This window comes from Lepidochelys olivacea, assembly GCF_965140295.1.
Source record: "Lepidochelys olivacea isolate rLepOli2 genome assembly, chromosome: 3".
NCBI lineage: Eukaryota > Metazoa > Chordata > Testudines > Cheloniidae > Lepidochelys > Lepidochelys olivacea.
This window is the reverse complement of record NC_140413.1, coordinates 119,097,681-119,123,279: the sequence shown is the minus strand read 5'-3', so window position 1 is coordinate 119,123,279 and position 25,599 is coordinate 119,097,681.

The following is a 25,599-nucleotide window of genomic DNA, read 5'->3' as shown; positions in this document are numbered from 1 at the left end:
AACAAAATGGCAGATGAAATGCAATGTTGATAAATGCAAAGTAATGCACATTGGAAAACATAATCCCAACTATACCTATAAAATGATGGGGTCTAAATTATCTGTTACCACTCAAGAAAGAGCTCCTGGAGTCATTGTGGATAGTTCTCTGAAAATGTCCACTCAATGTGTATCAGCAGTCAAAAATGCTAACAGAATGTTAGGAATCATTAGGAAAGGGATAGATAATAAGAGAAAATATCATATTGCCTCTGTATAAATTCATGGTACACCCACATCTTGAATACAGCATGTAGATCTAGTTACCCCATCTCAAAAAAGATATATTGGAATTGGAAAAGGTACAGAAAAGGGCAACAAAAATGATTAGGGGTATGGAATAGCTTCCATGTGAGGAGAAATTAATAAGACTGGGACTTTTCAGCTTGGAAAAGAGTCAAGATACAGGTCTATGAAATCATGACTGGTGAGGAGAAAGTAAATAAGGAAGTGTTACTTACTCCTTCTCATAACACAAGAACCAGGGGTCACCCAATGAAATTAATAGGCAGCAGGTTTAAAACAAACAAAAGGAAGTATTTCTTCACACAACGCACAATCTACCTGTGTAACTCATTGCCAGAGGATGTTGTGAAGGCCAAGACTATAACAGGGTTTAAAAAAAACTGAATAAGTTCATGGAGGATAGCTCCATCAATGGCTATTAGCCAGGAGTTGCAGGGATGCAAAACCATGGTTTGAAAAGTCTCTAGCTTCTGTTTGCCAGATGGTGGGAATGGGTGACAGGGAATGGATCACTTGATGATTGACTGTTCTGTTCATTCCCTCTGAAGCACCTGGCATTGGCCACTGTCCGAAGACAGGATACTGGGCTAGATGGACCATTGGTCTGACAGAGTATGGCCGTTCTTATGTTCTTAGTTTACATCTTGGGGAAATGGAGGCACACAGATGTTTAACTGACTTGTCCAAGTTCACACAGCAAGTCAGTCGCAGATCCAGGAAATGAACCTATGTCTTCTGCAATGGTGCCCAATCCACTAGATGCTGCCGCTTACCATTAGGGGGTTTGTACAACATAATCTTGAAAGAAACATAGAATAAGTTGTATTAGCTAACAATTGAAATTTAAAAAAATGCATTAGAGTTGCTTTTTCTTTAGCCCACTTGGATGAGGGGATAGGAACTCCTGGTTAGAATGAGGCAACCCAAACCCCCAAAGAACTTGTGAGAATTATTTTAGCAATGAAAGGTTATTGTGCTTTTAAGTGTGATGTTTTGTTACTCTACTTAAGGGGAAAAGCTAAGTCCAGAGCAGTCCTGCTTGTGAGGTTAGTTTCTGGAAGCTGCTGAGCAAGCTGCAGGTTGGACTGAAGAGATCTGGTTGTGTATGTAGGCGGCCTCATCCTTCCTACTTGCGAGGGAAGTGGGAATCCCAGGAGACTGCTGGGGTTTGAAAGCCAAATTAGGGGAGGAGCTGCATGTATTCAGAATCCACAGGTGAAATCTTGGCCTCACTGAAACCAAAGGCAAACTTCCATTGACTTCAGTGAGGCCAGAATTTCATCTCAAGAGTTCCCCTGAAGGGCCAAGTCCTTGTGACACCTGACAGAGGGCTGGGAATGCATGGAGCTGTGAATTTCCATGTTTGTATCAACCCTGGATTGTCCCTACCTGAGGCAGAACTTCTTGAGATGCTTCTGAGTATCATCTTACCCACCATCACATACTCGTTGGAATTGTGCCTCCTGAAAAGGTGGAATTTAGGATGAGATGCAAGAAAGACTTTTCTGAGATCCACAAAATCCATTGTGTTTTGGCTGATTGATTAGTCCCTGCATTCTACCGCAGAGCAGTAATAGGTCTCTGATGGGACTGGGAGGCTGCATAGATGCAGCAGCGATTGTAATGGAGTATGCAGAGAGAGACATCCAGTGACAGCAAGGACTTCATGACTAGTGCCTAGAAATCAGTGGTATAAGGAAGCTGTAGTCACCCAGGAACCAGTGCAAGTGAGGAGAAACAGAAATAAGGATGTGAAACCAAATACCGAGAAATGAATGAACTAGAATGAAAATAGTGGCTCTTTTTACTTAAGGTGGAAGGGGAAAATCATGTTTATCCCAGCAGTGCCTAAGAACCACCCAAATCAGTCCTCCATTGCACTGGTCCTGTGCAAACACAGAGTAGGAGATTGTCCTTGCCCTGAAGAGCTTACACTCTCATAGACGTTACAGACACAGGGTTGGAGGGGGATGTATCACGCAAGCCAAGTGAACAATGTGATAATAGCAAAGGACATGTTTGTTCCACTGTTTTTGAGGGACGGTTTAGTTAGGAGAGGATCAGATAAATGTTAAGAAAAGGGGAAGGGAAGGTAGTTAGGGGGGCAAAGCAGGGGAGGAGGAGGTAAGGAGGGGGCAGGTGTGGAATGAAGCAGAGATGAAGACTGGGTGGGTGGAGGAGGGAATGGGTTGGAGCAAACAGCCAATCAGAACAGGGCAGAGAAAGTCAGAGACCTGTCTGCAGTTTTGCCTGGAATGTCCGAAAGTGAAAAAGGTCCACGGTTTGGTTGCTTCTGTTCCTACCAGCTGGAGTCTCTGGCCAGCTCCTCTCTGAAGATGAATTAAATACTGTTGGGTTAATTGTCAGGATTATCATCCCAACAAGGGGGCAACAAAGTATGCATCTGGTCTGGTGAGAAAGGGTAATAAAACTATAATCTAATACATTTAAAGAAGTGATAGACTCGAAGGACACCTATAAGATGCAAGACAGATTTCTATGGAATGCCAAGGGTTCCAGTAATGGAAAAGGAGAGACAATATGAACTGAGAGTAGCAATTTAATATGTAAGGATATAAGGGGTTAAGGCCCCAGTCCACAAACCACTTAAGCATGGTGTTAGTTCCACTGAAATCAGTGAAATTATGTATGTGCTTAAAGTTATGCATGTGCTTAAGTGATTTGCTAAATTGGGACCTATTTACTTCTGTTAAGCTGACTCATGTTCCTGATTGGTGAAAATCTTTAGGGATGAAATTGATCAGCTGAAGCTGAGTTTGAGAAGGTAGATTGTCAGATATTAATTGGAGTCAATACAGCCTGAGTCTCGTGCTAATTGCTGTGAAGATAGATTTACTTTTTCATAAGTTATTAGGATGGAAATAGTTGTCTATATTTATTTACGTCAATGATTTTGGAGATAATGCCAGCAGTTGGGGGTTGAAATTATTTCCAGCTACTGTGGGACAAATATTTGTGTGCATATATAGTGTGTGTAGACACTGGTACCTATGCAGAAGATTACAACACTGATTTGGGCAAATTCTGCCCTGGATAATGAAGTAAAAGGAGGCAAAAGATGCTGTTTGATGCAATCTACCAGCCAGGGCAGGATTCCCCATGACAGAGGTGGATGCACTGCTTACTGTTCTTCTGAGAGGAACAAAGTGTGTCCCAACCTGCTGTGAGCTAGTGTTTGCAGCTGACCATATTGTGCTAGTTGGCTGAGGGCAAGAAATGCCCACTAAACCATACTCTTTCTGGGGACATGGTGCACAAACCAGGGCATTGGCCATCTATAATTCCTAGTGCCTTCTTGAGAGATATGGAGATATCCTACTCTACTGCTTATAAAAGGGGAAAATTATGCCTATGTTTTCTTTCAGCTCGCATCCTTGAACAAAAAGAATGCAGGGTCTAATTGAGGCTATAGATAGTTACTCTACTTACTATGTAATGTAAAAGAACAGGTTTCAGAGTAGCAGCCATGTTAGTCTGTATCCGCAAAAAGAAAAGGAGGACTTGTGGCACCTTACAGACTAACAAATTTAGTTAATATGCCATCATGTGCCAGCAATGCCTCTCTGCCATGTACATTGGCCAAACTGGACAGTCTCTACGTAAAAGAATAAATGGACACCAATCAGATGTCAAGAATTATAACATTCATAAACCAGTCGGAGAACACTTCAATCTCTTCGGTCACTCGATTACAGACCTAAAAGTTGCAATTCTTCAACAACAAAAACTTCAAAAACAGACTCCAATGAGAGACTGCTGAATTGGAATTAATTTGCAAACTGGATACAATTAATTTAGGCTTGAATAAAGACTGGGAGTGGATGGGTCATTACACAAAGTAAAACTATTTCCCCATGTTTATTCCCCCTCTCCCCCACGTTGTTCCACAGACTATCTTGTCAACTGCTGGAAACGGCCCACCTTGATTATTGCTACAAAAGGTTCCCCCCCCCCCCGCTCTCCTGCTGGTAATAGCTCACCTTAAGTGATCACTCTCATTACAGTGTGTATGGTAACACCCATTGTTTCATGTTCTCTGTGTATATAAATCTCCCCACTGTATTTTCCACTGAATGCATCCGATGAAGTGAGCTGCAGCTCATGAAAGCTTATGCTCAAATAAATTTGTTAGTCTCTAAGGTGCCACAAGTCCTCCTTTTCTTTTTGTAAAAGAACAGGTAGTGTCTTTTGAAGGAACTAAGTATCATACATTGTTGAAAGAAGGGCCAGACTCTGATTTCAGTTATACAGATGTAAAATCAAAATATTGTAGTTCCACCAAAGCAAGAGTCACTGCAGATTCACATTTGTGAAACTAAGAGCAGAATCTGGCACAAAATGATAATAAGAATCAAAGGTAAATCTCCATATCATATTTTATGAACACTTAAAACATTTGACAGAGCTTCAAAATATCAGAAAGGCAAAGAATGTTGAATAGATAAGCAGAAAAATATGGGTTTGCTTCAATCTGCATTGAAATGTCTAATCCAGGTCATGAAGGACCACACTAAAACTCTGTGGGTGTTAAGTATGCAATGCCCTAAGGTGTGTGTCAACAATACATAAGTGCTTACTGACTAATCTTGTGAAAAGGAATGGAGGTTCAGAAAAGCTGCATAGCCCAGAGATAGAGGGAGAGAAATGCAAATGCAGATCGACCCTCTAATGAAAAACCTTCTTATTAAACTGTGCTTTATCTTGGAGCAGTCCTTCTTTTCGGAACACATCCAAGCAGAGATAAAGGCATCTTACCATACTCATTAAACTGTGCATGGTTTGATGCAATCAGACTCGTATCATTTGCATATGGATCAGTTTAATCTAGTTCATCCTGTTTCGCACCTATTGTTAATCATGCCCACACTCCCCCTCCTTTTCTCTTTCCCCACAACCCTTTGATTCAAGTAGATAAATGAATAGGCATAAGGACATCAACATCTTTGTGAGTGATCATCAGCCTTGTACACTCAGAATGTCCCATGCTTTGCTGATTATGTCTTGGTTGGCATTCCATATGTTCTTGATAGTGTCTGTCTTTACGGATTTAGGAAAAGCTGTACATAGGGAGTCTGAGAAAGATAGAAGATTATTAACACATGCTGCAGACCCAAGTTTAAATTAATCTCTAGCCACAAATTAAATAAGATTTGTGTTCTCAACTTATTCAGCAGGATGGAGTTGTCATTAGAGAATGTATCTCTGAATGGCCCTTCAGGTTACACTGAGCCAAGCAGTTATTTTTGGTTACTTATATTGTTACTTATGAATGCAAGCGGGTCAGAAATAGTAAAAACTGATTTATTTAATCTATACGCCGTTGAAGGGTAACCTGGATTTACTCAGACATTTTGAATTTCTTGGGGGGCAACACTTTTTTTGTTCTTCATTTGGTCTTTTATTAACACTCTGTTAGATCTCTGCTAATCTTAACCCTGAATGACCTGAATTTTTCTTATGCTTGATCTGGAGATAATTCAACATATTTGTAACTTTTTTTTGCCCTTAAATTACTGATATGTTCTCCCAAGATTTAAATTAAATGTAGTTTGCTTGTCTAGGAGACTATATATAATGGGATCACATCTGTTGTACTGAGGAAAGTATGGGGGTAACTATTTTGAGGAGGGAAGGAGAGCAACATATTGGACAGTTTATGTAGACTATTCATTGTAGTGAATCTTCCACAGAAATGTGGTGCTATGCATGGCAGTGGAAGAGATGGTTACACATCCACATTTAAAATTGCAGCCTATGATCTCAGCCCTTGTCTGCCCCTGTCCAGAGAACTCTCAGGGCTGGTTTACATGGGAAAAGTTACATCAGCATAGCTACATCTCTCAGGGGCTTGAAAAATCCACACCCCTGAGAGACATAGTGAAGCCAGCCTAACCCCTGGTGTAGGCAGCTCTAGATTGATGGAAGAATTCTTCCATCAACCTAGTTACCACCTCTTTGGAAGGTGGATTACCTACAGCACTGAGAGAACCCCTCCTCTACTAGTTAAATTGTGCTATAGTCTTCACCTATAGATTATCAATGGCAAAGTTACACAATGTGGTTATAACACACTAGTATGTTTACATATGATGCTGTCAAGTGTATTTTTGTTTTATGTTGCCCATTTCTGTAATATCTGAGCAGCTGATGTTACATAGTGTCCTTATACTCATAGTGTCTGTTACTGTAATATCTGAGCATCTGATACTGCATAATCTGTAATATGGACAGAGGCTAAAGGAGTGTGTATCAGGAGGATGGGGGGCGGGGGGTGCTGGGTTGGGGAAAGGGAACCAACATTAATATCCTCTCTATACACACCAGCTGCCATCTGCACATGAATACCAGCCATCAGCGTTGAGTACTCTCAATCTTCTTACCTTTTGTGCATGCTAAATTCATCATTTATACATGCAGCGGGATAAAAAGAAAGTTTAGATATTCAGTTTGTAAATGAGGTAATGATTACATAAGAAACTGATTTGTCATTCCTTTTACATCCTGCAGTGTGCTTTCTTATTTTGTCTGGGAGCCAGTTCATGTCAGTGGAGCTTTTGTGCTAGAGCCATTCCAAGGTATGCCAAGATTATCACTGTGTCCGTCAGAAGTGTATGTATATGAGAATGTAGTATTGTGTGCTCTGGTATAAAGGCTGTGTGAGTTTGGGATGTCACCTGATGTACTCTAACATTACAAATTTACACAGAACAACATTTGGCTAAGTTATCCATAATGTTGCCCTTTTTCAACCTGAGAAGCCAGTGAAAGTTTGGTGGCCTGGGAGTATGCCAGTTGGAAGCAGAAATTGATGGAGTCTGGTATTTTCTTTGGTGCAACCTTGCTTATTGACAAGGAATGCGCAAAGTCTTGGTTTTTTGAATGCAGGAACAAGACGAGCCATTTCTTAGTTCGCAGCACTTGGCCTCCCCACAGCACCAGACCCCAAACCTCTCTGCTCACCAACCACTTATTGGCTTTCTTGTCTTTTGCCTCCGCTTCCCTTTCTGTTCTGTTTTCAGTTCCTGTGTGTTCTGTCTTCCCTCCACACACAAAGCACAAACAATACTCAGCAAAACACTCAATCCAAAATCCTGGACAGGTTCACAACCCCCTTTTGTCTTAGATGGGGGACTTCTGGTTAACTCACCCTGTTGTTTATGTCAATTGAAGGGTGTGTTCACACACAATCTCAATGAGGTTTTAACTCAACCCTGTGACGTGTCATTCCATATTCTTCATGAAAATATGCTTATGATATGAATGTGACATAACTGAGATATACTTTATGCAAGATGGCGCATGTGAGCTATCATTGGGAAGGTTATGACTTACTGAATGTGATTATCCTATTTGTATGTATGTATCGTTTCTGTATCTGAAATTAGGAATATTGACTATGTATCTGTATTTCAACTATGCTACTTTGGGTGACACCCATGCCAACACTTCAGGTACAACAAAGGAAAAACCAGACAGGGCGGATGGCCCATCAACAGGGACAACGGACAGTAAAAGAGATTAGTCTTCCTGTGAACGTGTGGGTCAGCCTGTGAAGAATGCCTACAAGGGCCCTACAGAGTCAGGTGGTCTTGTCATCTGATACTAAAACATTACTTGGAACTTCTTGTAACTTTCCACTGTAAGGGAAGGGGGGGTCAAACTAGGAAACAAAGGACTCCTGCCTTATGCAAATCTTCTTTAAGCGTGGGGAGTGAGGTAATCCAGGTAATCAATTTTCCCCTGCTACCCCACCCAAGATGACTGCTGGAAACAACTAAGACTGAACAGGGGGAAAGAACTGGGTCCAGGCTAGAAGGGCATCTGGCCTGTGAAGAAGATTATCAGAACTATATTTAGGGTGAGAACTCACATGTAACCAGTTTCTTTAATGTATTAAGCTTAGTTTGCTTGCTCTGTTTTGTTTTTTTAGTAATTTGCCTTGTTCTGTCAGCTACCTCCTTAACTACTTAAAATACACCTGTTATAGTTAATACATTTATTTCTGGTTTATAATATAACCCATTTTATGTGATTTGTAACTGGAGAAGAGGGGGGTGAGAAATTGTGCATACCCTCTTCCCTATTGAGGGAAGAGGCAAATATAATATATCTTTGGGTCTGTACTCCAAGGGAGGTGAACATCTGAGTGCTGGAGCAAATCCCTTAAACTGAGTCTTCCCAGGGCTCATCAGCAGCTGGGTGTGGCCCTGCTTGTGTGTGTATTAGAGGAGGTTTTAAGAGCCTGGCTCAAGAAGACAGGTTAAAGGGGGCCCATGTTGGCAGAACAGGTAGACTCAGTGGTATCTCAGCACGTAAGGTGACTTCCCAAGGGGTCCAGCCCATCACAAACCCAACTCATAGCAATAGTATTTTGAGTGTTCAGTGGAAACTTTATCAGCTTAGTATAACTATAGTATTCAAGAAAAAGGAAAAGGAGGACTTGTGGCACCTTAGAGACTAACACATGTATTTGAGCATAAGCTTTCGTGAGCTACAGCTCACTTCATGCATCCGAAGAAGTGAGCTGTAGCTCACGAAAGCTTATGCTCAAATAAATGTTAGTCTCTAAAGTGCCACAAGTCCTCCTTTTCTTTTTGCGGATGCAGACTAACATGGCTGCTACTCTGAAACCTATAGTATTCAAGGACATTGGACTAAAAGAGATTTCTCTCAGCTCTGTCATCCTTCACTTATGGCTTGTTGGGTGGGCACCAGGGAATGTTTAGTGCACACCAGCCAGGTCAGTCAATGAGCAACAGGTTATTGCACTTAAGAAATCACATGGCAGAATGTGCATTATCCCACCATGTTGACAAGCCCTCAGACATACCAATTTACTGCTAAGAAAGCGTGCTCCTTGCTGCTGACTGGACAATCCTTATTATGGCCATCATTAATTAAATTTAGGAGAAAGGATTTAAAATTCATAATCATCCTTCCCTACTATCTCATTTACAGGGAACTTTATGCTTTTGTTTTTAACATGAACAAGGTATATTAACCATTATTCAAGAGCAGGTATCTTATTTATCCCATCTAGGGTCTTATGCTATCAGTGTAGTATCGCAAGATTATAAACTATACACGTAAAGATATGTGTTTGCTCTTTCTTTTTCTCCTCCATCCAGTCTGCAGGGGCTAGACTTAGTTTGTTGTTATTCTTGCTGGATTTTTTGTGGGGTTATTGCAGGAACGGTAGGTCAAAGGAATTTATTTTATATTTGGCTCTGATGTTTGTTGCCGCCCCAGTCTCTTCTGGGAATCAGTATTATATTCATAGGCCAGTGAAAGAGAAAGATCATGCACTCAAGAGGTTCACTCTTGAGGCTGCCATTTTCATTGTTTTAGAGGGAGTGAGCATAGTCAAGTAGTATCTCCGATGGGCTAGTCATGTGGAGAATGAGTTGAAGAGAGCAAAGTACTGGAGTGATGTGCTCTGGGCAGTTTACACTCTCGCTGCTGTGTTCTGACCAAACTATACACTTGTTTTTAAGTCAGCAGTTTCACCTCTTGTGAATATATGCGCCAAAGGTGTTAATGTAACGCAGTCACTGTCCAACATTAAACAGTGTTAAACAAGGTTCAGGGTTTGGTATTCAGAGACCTCAGCCTGCTTAATACCATGGCAAACACACTATTAAAAGTCCTTCTAACCTTTTATTAAAGATAAAGAAAAGAATGAAAAACAGTTAAAAGATTTGAAATGTAAAGTGTTAAATCAGGCTTTTATTTTAACTGCATCCTTTGTTCCCTTTCCCTTTAGCCAGAGAGAGTTTAGAAGGAAACCCCCTTTTTTGGACAGTCTCTTAGATGGTGTTGAAGATATTGATAACTGTCTGTTTAAGGAAAGGAGAAGTTAGTTGAGATGGGCGGAGCTATTGTTGTTCCTGTCTGTTAAACTCAATCCAATTTTATCCCAGGTGGTGTTTGGGATTCAGCTAGAGCCAGCGGAGGTGGTGATGTTATCTGGGTCCCTCTCTCTGGCCTAGTCTGGTCAGCACATCTCTCAGGATTAGGATGACGAAGGCCCAGGGTCCCAGCCAGGAAATGGTGGGGTTGGCAGCCATGATGATGAAGCTTGCTTTAAAATCCTCTTTCCCCAAAGTCTCTTTCTTTAAGGACTCAAAGAGGGAGTGGTGGGTGGAATATCCCATCCCCTCATTATTTTGTTCACCAATTAGGCCTACTTTCCAACATACCAATTTTGGTTCATTAATTGCTGGGCCCACATTTTTTTGTTTATCAGGCACGATCTTAACATCGTCATTAAGTTATATCAGTAGGCTTTTTTGTTTAGACTTATTATTCAGCCTTTCTGTCTCCTTTTTGTACCCTTTCCCATCAACATTTGTTGTTATGGGTTACTGTGACATCTTATGAACTGTTGCATACTTTTTACAGTTAAGCTCACAATTAAGGTAAATTTATAGGCCCAATTATCACAACACACGTTATAACTGGAATAACACCATTTCTATCAATTTATTTAAAAGGATGTCATGGCTAATGAACAACTTAGAAAACTAAATAACATCTGTGAAAACAGCAGATTGGGAATTTTTTAACAAAAGTTTTTTTTCAAAGAAAAATGCTGATTTGTCAAAACCAAAATAGTTTGTGAAACACGGTTGGTTTTGACAAATTTCCCAACTCAAAAATAAGTCAAGAGAAATGTATGAAATTGTTGCAATATTTCATTTTGATATTTATGAAAATGAAAAAATTCCAGTTTTCTGGATCAGAATGACTTTCATTTAAATATTTAAAATAATTAGACTAAAATAAAGATAAAAAAAAATAAAGTAAAAAAAGTCCAAATCAAATTGGAACATTTCAAAGTTATTGAAACAAAATATTTTAGTTGACCAAACTGGGAAAAAAATGTTTTTTCAGTTTGCAAATATTTTTAAGTTTTCAACTTTTCATCCCATTTGAGACAGAAAAACATTTTAAACTTTTTTAAAAAAAAATAGTGGGACAAGAAAACAGTTTCCTACCCAGTTCTATTTGTGCTCTACCACTTTACTAATATCTTAATCTTTGAAATTTTATCAATGGAATTCAAAAATATTTGCATAGAAGAAGAAATGAAATGGAACTGGTTTTTGTTTATTCTGCAAACACAAAAAGGAAAATTTCCAAAATGTATCAATTGATACTCTGTAACTGTCGTATAACAGGTGATGATTTTGATAAGAAGTGGAATAGTACGTATCATTTTCCTAATCGTGAAAAATGGTTGCCTTATGTTTATAAAGCCTCTCTCTGTACCTACCTAATTAGACAATATCACATTTCTAGAGGACTTATATGAGTCCAAATTTGTTCTTTAAGGGCCCGATACAACTTCCAGTGAAGCTGATGGGAATTTTGCAATGAAATTATTTTGATATTATTCTATTTGAATTTTCAGAAGCTATTTTATACATTCGGTCTTCTGTGTCTCCACTAAAGCACGTGAATTCAGTAGATTGCATCCACAGTACCAAGCCTAGCATCGAATGTCGGAGCGGTGCACATGTGGGTAGCTATCCCACAGTTCCCGCAGTCCCCGCTGCCCGTTGGAATTCTGGGTTAAGCTCCCAGTGCATGATGGGGCAAAAACATTCTCGTGGGTGTTTCTCTGTGTGTGTCATCAGAAAGCTACGGCAGACAATAGTTTCGCGCCTTTTTGGTGTGCAGACGCCATACTGCTTTCAGCAGATGGTGCACCGCTGCTCTCCTGATACTATGAATCCACCTCTCCAACTCAACTCTGCTCGGCCATCGTGAACCAAGCAGCACAGCTTCTGCTGCCAACTCTGCTCTCCCGCTATTGCCACACTTCCGAGCTTCTCCATGTTGTCTGTACTGGGCTCCCACCTCCGTGAAAGCCACAGAAGACAACCATTTTCAGCCTTTGTTCGGCTACTGTGAACCAAACAGCACAGCTTCCACGGCCACTCTGCTCTCCTACGTTTCGCACCCTTTTTCCAGGATTACCCGTGCAGGCGCCATAGCCATGGAGCCCGATCAGATCTCCGCTGCAGTTTTGACCATTGTAAATACCTCACGCGTTATCCAGCAGTATGTGCAGTACCTGAAAAACCGGGCGAAGAAGTGACGACAGCACAAATACTATAGTGATGAGGACATGGACACAGATGGCATGGCATGTGGCGATTGGGAGATCATGGTGCTGTTGGGCCAGGTTCATGCCGTGGAATGCCGATTCTGGGCCTGGGAAGCAAGCACAGACTGGTGGGACTGCATAGTGTTGCAGGTATGGGATGATTCCCAGTGGCTGAGAAACTTTCATATGTATAGGGCCACTTTCATGGAACTTTGTGACTTGCTGTCCCCTGCCCTGAAGCGCAAAGACACCAAAATGAGAGCAGCCCTCACAGTTGAGAAGTGAGTGGCCATAGCCCTGTGGAAGCTTGCAACAGCTGACAGCTACCGGTCAGTCGGGAATCAGTTTGGAGTGGGAAAATCTACTGTGGGGGCTGCTGTGCTGCAGGTAGCCAACGCAATCATTGACCAGCTGCTATCAAGGGTAGTGACTTCGGGAAATGTGCAGACCATTGTGGATGGCTTTAATACGCTGGGGTTCCCTATCTGCAGCGAGGAGATAGACGGAACACATATCCCTATCTTGGCCGCAGGACACCGGAGTGGCCAGTACATAAACCGCAATGGGTACTTTTCCATGGTGCTGCAAGCACTGGTGGATCAAAAGGGATGTTTCACCGACATCAGTGTGGGATGGCCGGGAAAGGTGCATGACGCTTGCATCTTCAGGAACTCTGTTTGAACAGCTGCAGGAAGCAACTTACTTCCCAGACCAGAAAATTACTGTTGGGGATGTTGAAATGCCTATAGTTATCCTCGGGAACCCAGCCTACCCCTTGCTCCCATGACTCATGAAGCCATACACAGGCATCCTGGACAGTAGTAAGGAGCAGTTCAACTATAGGCTTAGCAAGTGCAGAATGGTGGTAGAATGGGCGTTTGGACATTTGAAAGCGCGCTGGTGCAGTTTACTGACTCCGTTAGATCTCAGCACAACCAATATTCCAATTATAATCGCTGCTTGTTGTGTGCTCCACAATATCTGTGAGAGTAAGGGGGAGACATTTATGGCAGGGTGGGAGGCTTGAGGCAACTCACTTGGTGGCCAGTTTCACACAGCCAGACAACAGGGCGATTAGAAGAGTGCAGCAGGGCACGCTGCACATCAGAGAAGCTTTGAAAGCCAGTTTCGTGAGAGCTGTGTTTGTTTCTCTTAAAGTTACCCCCTATATATATATAATGAAAGGAAATAAAGTCACAATTGTTTAAAAAACGTTCTTTATTATTTGTTGCGCAAAACACTGAGAGAAATCAGAAGCTAGACAGGGGAGGGGGGTATTGGGTTAGGGGGGTGGTGGAGGAGGGAAAAACAAGTCCAGAAACCAAATCAAAATTTAGGATATGCTAGCTTTCTGCTGCTTGTGCAATCCTCTGGGGTTGACTGAGTAGGTCCCCATAGCTTCCCCCTCCCCCCCGTGTTCTTGGGCGTCTGGGTGAGGAGGCTATGGAATCTGGGGAGGATGGAGGGCTGCAGCGGCAGTCTGTGGTCTTGCTGCCTTTCCCGCATTAGATCCACCATACAGCAGAGCATGTCAGTTTGCTCCCCCATGAGCTTGACCATAGCATCCTGCCTGCTCTCAGCACACACATCCCTCCTCTCTTCGTATTCATGTAACGCTTTATGCGACTCCGCAATTGTTTGCCTCCACGCATTCAACTGGGCCCTATCAGTGTGGGAGCACTGCATGAACCTGGCAAACATGTCGTCCCGAGTTTGTATTTTCTGCCTTCTGATCTGGACCAGCCTCTGGGACGGAGTAGATAGGGGCCGCATTGAAACATTTGCACCTGCTGTAGGAAGAGAAAAAGGGAGGGTAGTATTTTAAAAGATACATTTTAGAGAACAAAGGGGACACTGTTTCTCAGTGAAACAGGCAATTCATAGTACGTAGCACATGTTCTTTCTGTACAAGGTCTCATTTTGCCTCTTATACTGAAGTGCCTGCCACTTTGGTGTGAGTAAGCCATCACATGCAGCCAGGCAACAGAATTCAGCTTGCAGCCAGCCTGTGGGCTCTCTGGGATGATCACACAACACCCCCGCGCCCCCCCCCCCCACACACCGCGGGGCTCTGATGAGGCTCTGAGCAGGGATGAGCCCTTTAAACTAAACACAAACAGCCCAGCGTGGCTGGGTTTCCCCCCACCCCCCACCACATGGCTCTGATCAAGCTCTCACTCACCAGAAGTGCCTTCTCCAGGGTCATGGTCTGGGAGCATGCTTTGGGTGTAGGGGGAGGCTATTGGCTCCAGCATTAAGAATAGTTCCTGGCTAGGGGGGGAAACAGATTCCCCACTTGCCACCTGTGCACTGTCGTCGTCCTCCTCCTCTTCGTCCTCCAAAAACTCATCCTCCTCACTCCATGCTACTCCCCCCTTGCAGGTGTCCATGGACAGTGGTGGGGTAGTGGTGTCATCATCCCCCATAATTGCATGCAGCTCACAGTAGAAGCTGCATGTATGGGGCTATGACCCAGAGCTCCTGTTCACCTCCCTGGCTTTTTGGTACGCTTGTCTGAGCTCCTTGATTTTTGTATGACACTGCTCTGTGTCCCTGGAGTAGCCTCTTTCTGTCATGGCCCTGGAGACTTTAGCATATGTATTTGCCTTCCTTTTTTTGGAACGTAGTTCTGCCATAGAATCATAGAATATCAGGGTTGGAAGGGACCTCAGGAGGTCATCTAGTCCAACCCCCTGCTCAAAGCAGGACCAATCCCCAATTTTTGCCCCAGATCCCTAAATGGCCCCCTCAAGGATTGAACTCACAACCCTGGGTTTAGCAGGCCAATGCTCAAACCACTGAGCTATCCCCAGATTCGTCTCCCCAACATGCAACAAGATACAGTTCCTTCCGTTTGGACCATGCTGGAGGTCGTCTGTGAATCTGGGACTGTGTGGTCTTTTGAGATGGTGGACTCTGCATGGTCGCCTGTGCTGATGGTAACCAAACAGGAAATTCAAAAGTTCCCAGGGCTTTTACTGCCTACCTGGCTAATGCATCAGAGTTCAGAGTGTTGTCCAGGGTGGTCACAAGGGAGCATTCTGGGATAGCTCCTGGAGGCCAATATATTCGAATTGCGTCCACAGTACCTGTAATCCAGAACTGCGATCTCAATTTTAGCGCTACTCCACTTGCCGAGGTGGAGTACAGAAATCGGAATAAAGAGCCCTTTAAATCGAAAAAACTGGTTTGATTGTGTGGAGGGAACCAGTTTTATTTTGAGGTAACTTGGCTAATTCCGAAATAACCACTTACTGTAGACCAGGCCTTAGGTTGTTCACTCAGCTGTTTATTAGCTGTCAGGAAGTGCCTGAGCCTAGGGTATTGGTGACTTTGATCTTCTATGGTAGGAGTGTTCTTTTGTCAAATATTTCTACTCTCCTTATTTATTTAAAACCCAAATTAATCTCATGTAGGTGGGCTATGTTGACGGTCCCTTCTTGCACCAGTTGCTCCTTATAGTTAATTGTACTTTTCTCAGATTGGAAATCTTCCAGTCATATTCCTTTTAAAATAAACAGGTTGTTAAAATCTGGCATGCTTTATTTGGAAACACAAGCATCACAATGAACACCTGTGTTGTTTCTATTAAGACATAACTCTTTAACACATATATGAAAAAGATATATATGACTTCTCTCTAGTGGGATAGATTTGTTTTGGAGGGATGACTTTTTTTGGCTGAGACTCCATGTCCATTCAATCTTTGGCTTCTCTGTTGTGATTACCAGCAAGGGTGCCACTTATGATGGTTTTTCTGATACCGTCCAGTAGAAATTGAATTTAAACTGCCAGTTACCAGATGGGAACAATTTTTAGATGCTACCAAAATTTGGCTTGTTTTGAACCCGTGAGCTAGAGGTGAAAGACATTCTTCGGTGTCATCCATTCCCCCTGGAGCAGCATTTTAACAGCACTGCCAGAAAGCTCTTTTATTACAATCACAAATCAGGTGGCTAACAACATCAGTGTTTTAATCTTAATCCAACCTGCGTTTTCCCCTTGTTTTTCCTTTTCCCTTCTGCCCCTAAACAATACATTTACAAACAGAGCATTTTCCCCTCTATAAATACGATGGATGTTGTTGTCAGTTCAGATAAGAGCAAACGCCAGATAGGATAGCAATATTTTCAGTCCTGGCAAATGCAATCATAAGTTCAGTTTATTAATATTGCAACAGTTGCACTAAATGAGATCACTTGGATAACAAAACATTTATCAACAAAACGCTGCCACCTACTGAAGTTTTGCAAACAGCCCAGATGATTGGATAAGATCACAAATTCACTCTGTCACAAGCTTATGGTCTTTGCTGAAATCACTCTGAAAAAAGAATGATAACCGGCAGAACGAGACAAGACATCTCTTTCAGGCAGTCTGTTCGGAAAGTGTCAGGGTAAATCCTGGAGAGCAGCATCCAAACAGAGAAGGAGTTTTTGGCTCTTGTGTTCAGTTTGTTGTGGAATTTTCAAGTACAGTGGCTGGGGGAACACTTCTAATCAACTGCTAGGACTTGCTGCTGCCTATTACAAATGTCTACTCCTCTTTACATGCTGATCTTCAGCCTGTAGTAAAATGACATTAAACAACTAGTTTGTTGGCTTCCCCCACTCCAGAGAACAAACGTCTTTGTAAATAAATACATAGAGAAGGGAAAGCTAATAAAAAAATCTTATGCTTATACAGCGCTTTTCATCTCACAGGATTCCAGGCAATTTACAAACTCTGGGTCTGATTATGATTTCAGTTACATCAGTGTAAATCTGAAATAATTCCACTGAGGACAATGCAGTTACACCATTGTGAAACCAGTGTGAGATCAGGCCCAGACATGGAGCCCCTGTATGGTAGAATGCCCTAGCTGATTAGGAATACACAATATTACATAGTTTAGGACAGGAAGTTAAGAACACTGTATCTGTGTGAAACTGCAGGTGGAATTCATATGTGTAGAATGGAATAAAAAGTGCTCAAGTCATGCTGGAATGCTCTGGGATTCTTCTCCAGCATTTTTTGCGGGGGAGCTGGAATGGCATCTTATGGCACTTCTGGTACTTGTGTTCTAGCACTTCTTGAGTGCAGCACTCACCTGCTGATAATAACCTAAATTGGAATTTGACCATGGCTCTGGAACTAACCTCTTCATCTCATGTGAGAATTGCCTTGGGATATTGGGTTACTGCTTTTTTGGTTATTAATTTGTATTTATTAATTTATTTAATGTTAAACAGAATCATTGACAGTGCAACCATTTTATTACACAAGCAATAGAAGTGAGGCTCTCAGATAAACAAGAGAAGCAACTGTGAAGTGTCAAGGCAGCACAGGTTATGAGTTACTGTAATTATATTGTTCATTGTTATAAAAGTTATTCTACCAATGGCATTTTAAAATCAGTCCATCTCACTTGGTCCCACTTAATTAATTTTGTTTTGTTAATAGAAGTAGTAAGTTATTCCATATCTCTTGGGGTGGGATTTTCAAGATGTGTATAATTTAGGAGCGGAAGTTCCATATATTTTCTCTCTTTTAGTTTTTAATTATCACATTTATATAGTGGATATTTGTTTTCATAAATTCTAGTATTGAAATAAATAATATATTGGCTGCAGGTGCAATGGGTGAAATCCTGCCTCTATTGAAGTCAGTGTTTTTGTTAATGATATTCTCTACTTCAAACAGGAATTATTGGGGGAAAATTCCATGGCCTGTGTTATGCAGGAGGTCAAGACAAGATGATCACAGTTGTTGCTTCTGGCCTCATAATCTATGAAAGGGGGGTTTGCTATTGGCTTCACTAGGGCCAAGATTTCACTCAAGGATTCTAAACAGGGTATCTATCTTCAAGTCCAGCAAATCTGGACACTTCACTAACATCATGACCACTGGTGATCAGAACTCTGATTTTTTTATTTTTTTTTTAAGAAAAGGTACATTGAATAGCTAAAAGATCTACTGTACTTTAAGAATAATTTTACGTCTTTTAATTAAGAAATAATGGCTGAAAGGGAAGGATTTGTTGATGCTGACTGGCTGACTATGTTCACCTAGGTAGTCACCAGAAATGCTCAACCCAGTCATTATTACTATTCCAAATTTAACAGAAAATATTCTCCTGTGGCTTTTACCTGCCCCCACCCCCCACAGTATGTGTTGAATCTTGGGGGCTGCATTCTGGCCCTGATGCAGTTCTCTTGTTTATGGTACTACTGTATAATATTTTCTTACAGTTAATGGCAAGTATTGTAGGACAGAATCATAGAAGCTGGAGATGGAAAAACTATATTAGGTTATCGAGCCCACCTCCCTGCCAGTGCAGAATTGCTCTCTATATACCTTTTTAGCTCTCTGTACAATCTCAGTTTTGGTCAGAGAGAAAGTGTGTGTGTGTCCGTGTCCCCATCCTTCAATGCACAATAGCACAGGCCACTCACCTGGGAGGTGGGAGACCCTGCTTCATGTTCCTATTCTGCCTAATCTGGATTAGCAACTTGAACCTGGACCTTCCACATCCGGGTGAGTGCCCCAGTCACCAGACAGTGGGCTATTCTGTGTTTGTGTTTTTTCACAAAAAAATTGAAAATGGAAATAAAAGGTGTTAGCTCTTTTCCTAATCTCAAGACACCCAAATGAAGCTGCATTCTTGTGTTTCATTTCAAGCCCTTCACTTTGTTACCTCAAGATTTAGGGGGTGGTTTGGAAAGATGGTGCTTTTTTTTTTAATGCATCAGTTGCATACAAAATGCATGGGGATGCACGAAATTGCTTGAAACTAGTTCAGAAGGAGGCTACAAAAATGAAGATAACTTAATTCCTCATCTCTGCCCAGTTAATGAAAAAAATCAGTAATGGTGAATTTAGATTTAGTAGATAACTATTTTATGTTAAAAACAAATATTTTCTCTTAACCCCTAAGCTAGAAAAGCACACGCATAACTTGATGCATGTGAGTAGTCCTGTGACGGGATGCTGGGCAAAGGGTTGCTGATTCAGCCCTCTGTCAGGCGAGCTCCCATTTAGGGGGATAGATTAGAGCTGGCTGGAGATAACCTGGCCCTAATTGGGGAGGCAGAAACAGCTGCTGCCTACTTAGCCTGGGGCTGTATAAAAGCCTCAGGGGAAGGAAGCCAAGGGAGGAGCAGAAAGAAAGGGAAAAGGCAAGGAGCAGAAGCAGGGTGGTAGTGCTTCCCTCTCTCCTGCCTGCAGATGGTGAAGGGCCAACTGTACATGGTGAAATGGTGGTGGGAACAAGCCTATGAATAAACTGCACCAGTGGTTACTAACCCAGGGTCTCAGAGTGATCTTGTGGATTTAACAGAGGAGCCAAGGGGGCCCTGCTGTAGACTGCTACGTGTCCTATTGGAACTACTCACATGCTGAAGTGCTTTGGGGGATCAAGTTCTTATTTTATGTACTCCAAGACTTCCATGGTTACAAAGCTCACAGAAAATCCAGACCTAAGTATTACTTTCCTACTTGCTACTCATTTGAAAGGAACACTAGGATGTGGCTTCATTTGGATTGATCTACATCAGGGGTCTCAAACATGCGGCCCATGGAGTTATTTCCTGCAGCCCACCATAGGTGCCGACCCATCAGCAGTCAAGCTCCCCTCTCCACTCCTTCTCCCCCTCGCTCAAGCACGCCGCATCCCTGCTCCTCTGCCAACCTCCCAGCGCTTGTCACCACCAAACAGCTGTTTGGTGGCACTTAAGACTTTCCAGGAGGGAGGTGGAGAAGAGGCGGGGTTGAGGTGGGGATTTGGGGAAGGGGTTGGAATAGGGGCAGGGAGGGGGCGAAGTTGGGGCGGGAACTTTGGGGAAGGGGTTGGAATGAGGGTGGGGAAGAGTTGGGGAGAGGCGGGGCAGGGGCAGGGCCTCATGGAAGGGGTGGAGTGGGGGTGAGGCGGGGGGCTTTAACTGAAGTAATTCTAAAACAAATGCATGTTTTGTCATTTGAGTGAGGTGCATTACTGAGTGTTTATATTTTATTAAAATCCCTCTTCGCATTACAGTTTTAAAAAAGTTAATACATTGACTTTTAATAGCATACTATATTACTCTTCATTTTTGTTCATTTTTGACTATACTTTTATATCGTTGTATGAAAAGGTGTCAGTGATGCGGCTCTCGGGCCAACGTACTAGTCCTCATGGTGATTTGAGTTTGAGATACTGATCTAGATGATAAAAAGAGGTTGAAGTTAGGTCAGAGTTGGTGTACTTGGCCCTAATCCTGACCTTTTTCCTAGTCTGGAAGTAGGTTTACACCTTTAATTTTGATTTGGATTATCGAGATCAACCTTAGATTCCCCCTAGGCCTGACCTGGACCATATGTGTTAACTAACCCTGACCTAATCTCAACCTCTTTTCCTAAAATAACCTTTCTCTTCGCTATCAAAAAGGTGTGTTTTTACCATGTGATAACTAATGCACATTAGCTGTCCTGCTGTAAAATCCTAGTGGAGACAAGGCACCTGTAGTTTTTACTGTGAGTTAGCTAAGCAAAGTCAGCACTATACCCTTCGCCCATGGTTGACCATGCCTGTTTACCTCCCAGTAAAACTACAGCGCCCTGCCTCCACTAGGATCTTACAGCAGGATAGTTAACGTGTGTTGGTAATACCGCAGGGAAAAAAGCCCCAACTGTTTTTGCAATGAAGACATAGCCTTAGACAAACCCTACAGCTCTTGCTTTTGGCCACATGGAACTCATGTTCCCAGAGGTAAGCATGAACTACTTCAGGCAGGCCTGGGTATGAACTACCCTTTGGTAGAGTTGCTCTGCAGCATAGAGGAACTTGAAACAGGTTTCACTATTCTCAGGGTCCGCTGGAGCCAGCATGGCTGCTAGTTGCTTTCTAGACAAAAGAGAGTGCTTAACACACACACAATTTCCGTAGCAACCATGCAGGTGCAGTTGCCAGATGGAGTGCCTTGGACCAAGCCTTCTCTGTTTAACCCTTTGTGTAGAGTTTCATATTTGATACTTATATCAATAATTCATAACATGCCCTTTACTGGCATGTTTGCTATTATAATGTAAAGGCCCTGGCAACTCCCTTTTCCCATTCCCACAACAGGGCTGCTGCACGCTTTCAAATAATAAGCTGCCCCAGTAGCCTGTGAGTCTCAAGTATAAGGCCAATGTAAACTAAGGAGGCTGTGATTTACCTTCATTATTCCAGGGATAAATGGCTTCTCTGACACTGTGGGGACATATTATCCTTGTCTTGTATCATTCTTCACCCCTTTAAGCCCCAAGCTTTACTGAGCTCCGAATAGCAATTCTGAAGAGGCTGGGAAAAGTGTACCGTTGAAAGGGATCTGATCTGATATAAAGTGAAGTTCAAGCACAGGAGCTGTGGGATAAAGTTAAAGGGGTTAAAATTATGGACTGGATTGGGCTTCTAAGATAGGATTCTATAAGGAAAGGGAGGTAGTGAAGGGGATCTGCTGCAACAGGATCCTCAAGAGGAATTTTGAGCAACTCAGCCAGAATTCCTGTTGTGCCAGCTCTGACTTCATTTGAAAGGGTTGAGTACACACTTATTTTACACCCAGCCAGCCTCAAAAAATCCTCCGTATCTTTTGGCCCAGAACAATCTCAAATCAAGATCTATTGACACAGTGCAGGCAAGAGGATATGAGCACCATCATTGCCAGGAGGCGCTGGAGATGGATTGGCCAGGTGCTTCGGATAGGAACTGATTCGTTCATCAGAGTAGCAATAAGATGGACACCTGAAGGCACGCAAAACCAAGGCTGCCTGAAAACAACATGGCGAAGAGCTGTGGAAGCTGAGCTGAAAAACCTGGGGCACAGCTGGGGAACCATTGAAAGCCTTGCCAGAAACAGACAGGAGTGGAGAAGCTTCATTGCTGCTCTAAACGCCAGAGGCGTAATGGGAACCTGATGATGACGATGAGTTCTGCTGCCTGGATGTGAAGGTTGGTAGGGTCATGGCTTTTTGCATAAGCACAGTAGATCCACTATAGACATGAAGGACCCTGTGTTTAAAGATAAAAAAATGAGGGGGAACTCACAGTTGTTTCTCGTAGTGAGTATGTCATGGTAGATGCTGATACTCTGTGGTGAAGTGACATTGCATCTTCTAGTGTGATGAGAAATAGCATGGGAAAGGGACAACTGAATAAATGTGACTGAAAGGAATCCATGGGTAACATTTTCAAAAGTGCCTCAGTGATTGAGACGCCTAAAGTCCCACTGCAAATCACAGGTGCTTTTGAAAATTTTACCCTATGTTCACAAAGAGGCCTATAAAGTCAGCCAAACAAAAGTGTGTGTGCATGCATATGTGTGTGTGTCCATGTGTGCATTCACGCATGGTGTGGAGCTCTGTGGGTCAAAGCATCCTTAGTTGTTGATAGGGCCCTACCAAATTCACAGCTGTGAAAAACACATCATGGACTATGAAATCTGATCTTCCCTGTGATATCTGGGTATTGTAGGGGAGGGGCAGGGCTGTAGGAAGCTCCAAGGCTGCTGGCTGGGAGCCCAGCTCTAAAGGCAGCACAGAAGTGAAAGTGTCTGAGTGTGCTTCCCTGGCAGCCCAGCTGGGGCCTACTTCCTGCTCCTTGGAGCCCTGACTGGTGGCCGCCTCCTCTTCTGGCAGCCCTGCCAGCCTCATCCCCCACCACTGTCCCTGGAAGTAACCTGGGAAGGTCCTGAAATCTGTTGCCCTAGGCAGCAGCCTAGCTGGCTTATGCCTGGAGTGGCATCTGCTGCTGGACTGGCATCAAGTCAAAGACTTGCTTGCTTGGTTGATATTAAGGCATATGCTTCTCTGAGCTTATTGGCTACTCTGAAGTCATTGGATCAGTATCTCTACCTCAGCAACTTTAGCATGCCAGGCTGATGTCAAGGCACAGGCTCCTGGCAGGGTACTGGATCAACACGTATAGTTTGTTGGGCTGACGTCAGAACTTAGGCCTCTGTGGATCTACACTGCAGAAAAAAATCCCAGTGGTCTTGAGTCTCTGAGCCCAGGTCTACAGACTCATGCTCGTGCTACAGTGCTAAAAACAGCAGCGTAGACGTTCCTGCTCCGGCTGGAGCTTGGGCTCTGAGAACCCCCCACACCGCCCATCGTGTTTCAGAGCCTTATCATGTTCCGGGTCCAGCCTGAGCAGGAATGTCTACACTGCTATTTTTAGCTCCATAACACTAGTCCGAGTCTGTAGATCCAGGTTCTGAGACTCACTGCCTCAGGTGTTTTTGTGCAGTGCACATATACCCTGTGAGGGTTGCTGGTTCTAGCTTGCTGATTTCACGAGATCTACTGTGATGTCTAAGGCTCAGCATCTCTAGTTTGCTGCTTTTATGCCTAAATCACTTTTGAAAATGGGACTAGGTTCCTAAGTCACCTGAGATGCTTTTGAGAATTTAACCCAAAGTCTCTTTCTTGTTTCTCTTAAAGCCACACAGAAACATTTCAACATGAACAACTCCATTAATGCAATGTTAAATTTGAGAATTTAAACCTACAAAGATCAGGAAATTCACCTTGTCGCAGACAAAGAAGGTCTGACACTGAATCCTTTGGCGATTTTAATCTATAAAATAAAGAATATGGCATAAGTTTGGTTTCCTTGCTCTTCATTTAACATATTCCATTTAAAATACTTGTAATGCTTTTTTGATCCGTGTAAATTACCATGAACTGTTGTGACCACAAGGATTTTTAGCTAATGTATTTGTCATTGGTTAAAATGTCCATTTTATTTATCATCAAGAAAAATTAAAATTTGTACACCTCTGTTGCAACGTCTATGTTCTTATTTCTCTCAACATGGTGAGTAACAACTAATAGGGGTATTAATAAACAAAAGACATTAGAAAAAAGTTGTACACCTCATTTCTAGAATCATGTTATCATTTTAAATTAATTTTCAGTTTTCCCAAGAAAGCATAACCTAAATACACCATTCTTGCAATGTAACTGTCTAACAAATCATGGATTTCTTTAACATCCTGAAAGGTGTGTCCCGTTTCCATACATCCATGTTAATCAGTAGCTGCTGGAAGATTGTCTCATTGCAAACATATGACACAACAGAATGTACAAGACATAATTTAACCAGTGTGGTGCAATGTGAGGAAGGGAGGCTGGGGGCTAGGGTATGACTAGTGGATCTGGTATAAGGGGGAAGATCCACCAGCCATTCCAAAGCCATGGAATGAGGATACAGGAATACCCAAAGAATGGGTGTGCTGCTGCTGCTTTGCTGTCTTGGAGGGCGGGTTCCATCTGCTCCTGTCCCCATGTCCTCCCCACTCTGCCCCACAGTCTTTAGCAACCTGCATGGAACTTGCAGGAAGGACCACAGCTTGCAAGGGGGAAGAGTTTGGAGGAGGCACCAGAAAGTCAGTCTGTGTGCACATGGCCCAAATGCTACCTGCAGTTGCAGCATCTCTGTAAATTGTTCTCTTAATAAAGAGCCAGTTTAGTTTTTGAAACATGGAGTCCTCTCACGTTATTACTGAGCAAGTGATATTGAAACACAGCCCAATCACTCAGGGTGTAACCTGGGGATAGGATTTGCCCCATATAGTATGGGGGTACATTTAAAGTTGCTTTTGGAGCAGATGGGGTGATCCTTAGCAGGTGGAAGTCAGTGTAGCTCCACTGAACTCAGTGGAGCAATATCGGTTTGCATCAGCTGAGGATCAGGCCTCTTAACTCTGAGGGCCTCTTGCACATCCTGTTGTGCACCTACAACTGCACACCCAAACTTCAGATTGAATTTCTGGACTCTTGTGGATTTAACTGTGCCCGCTTACCTGCTTACTGTCAGCAGCGTGAATATAGTCTGTTGGTGGGGTTTTTTTTATTACATCTTGCCCCGTCTGAATCTCGTTATTAACGTTTCACAAAGTCAGCCCCTGAGGAAGTCACAAGCAACGACTACAACTTTCCTACTGTTTGGCATGTGTTGCAAAATCACACTGCCAGGTTTTAATGCTGGTGGATGGCAAAGAGATTAAATCTTCAAATGCCAACTCAGTCGTGTAGGGATGACACGACACCTGATGTATTGCTAAATTTACTGGAGTGTGTGGAGCGGGACAGAGCTTTGAGAAAAAAGGTTTATTCACTAAGATAGCAAATGAGGAAATTTGAAAACTGTAATCATCGTTTTTGGAAAGGTTTGGCATTGT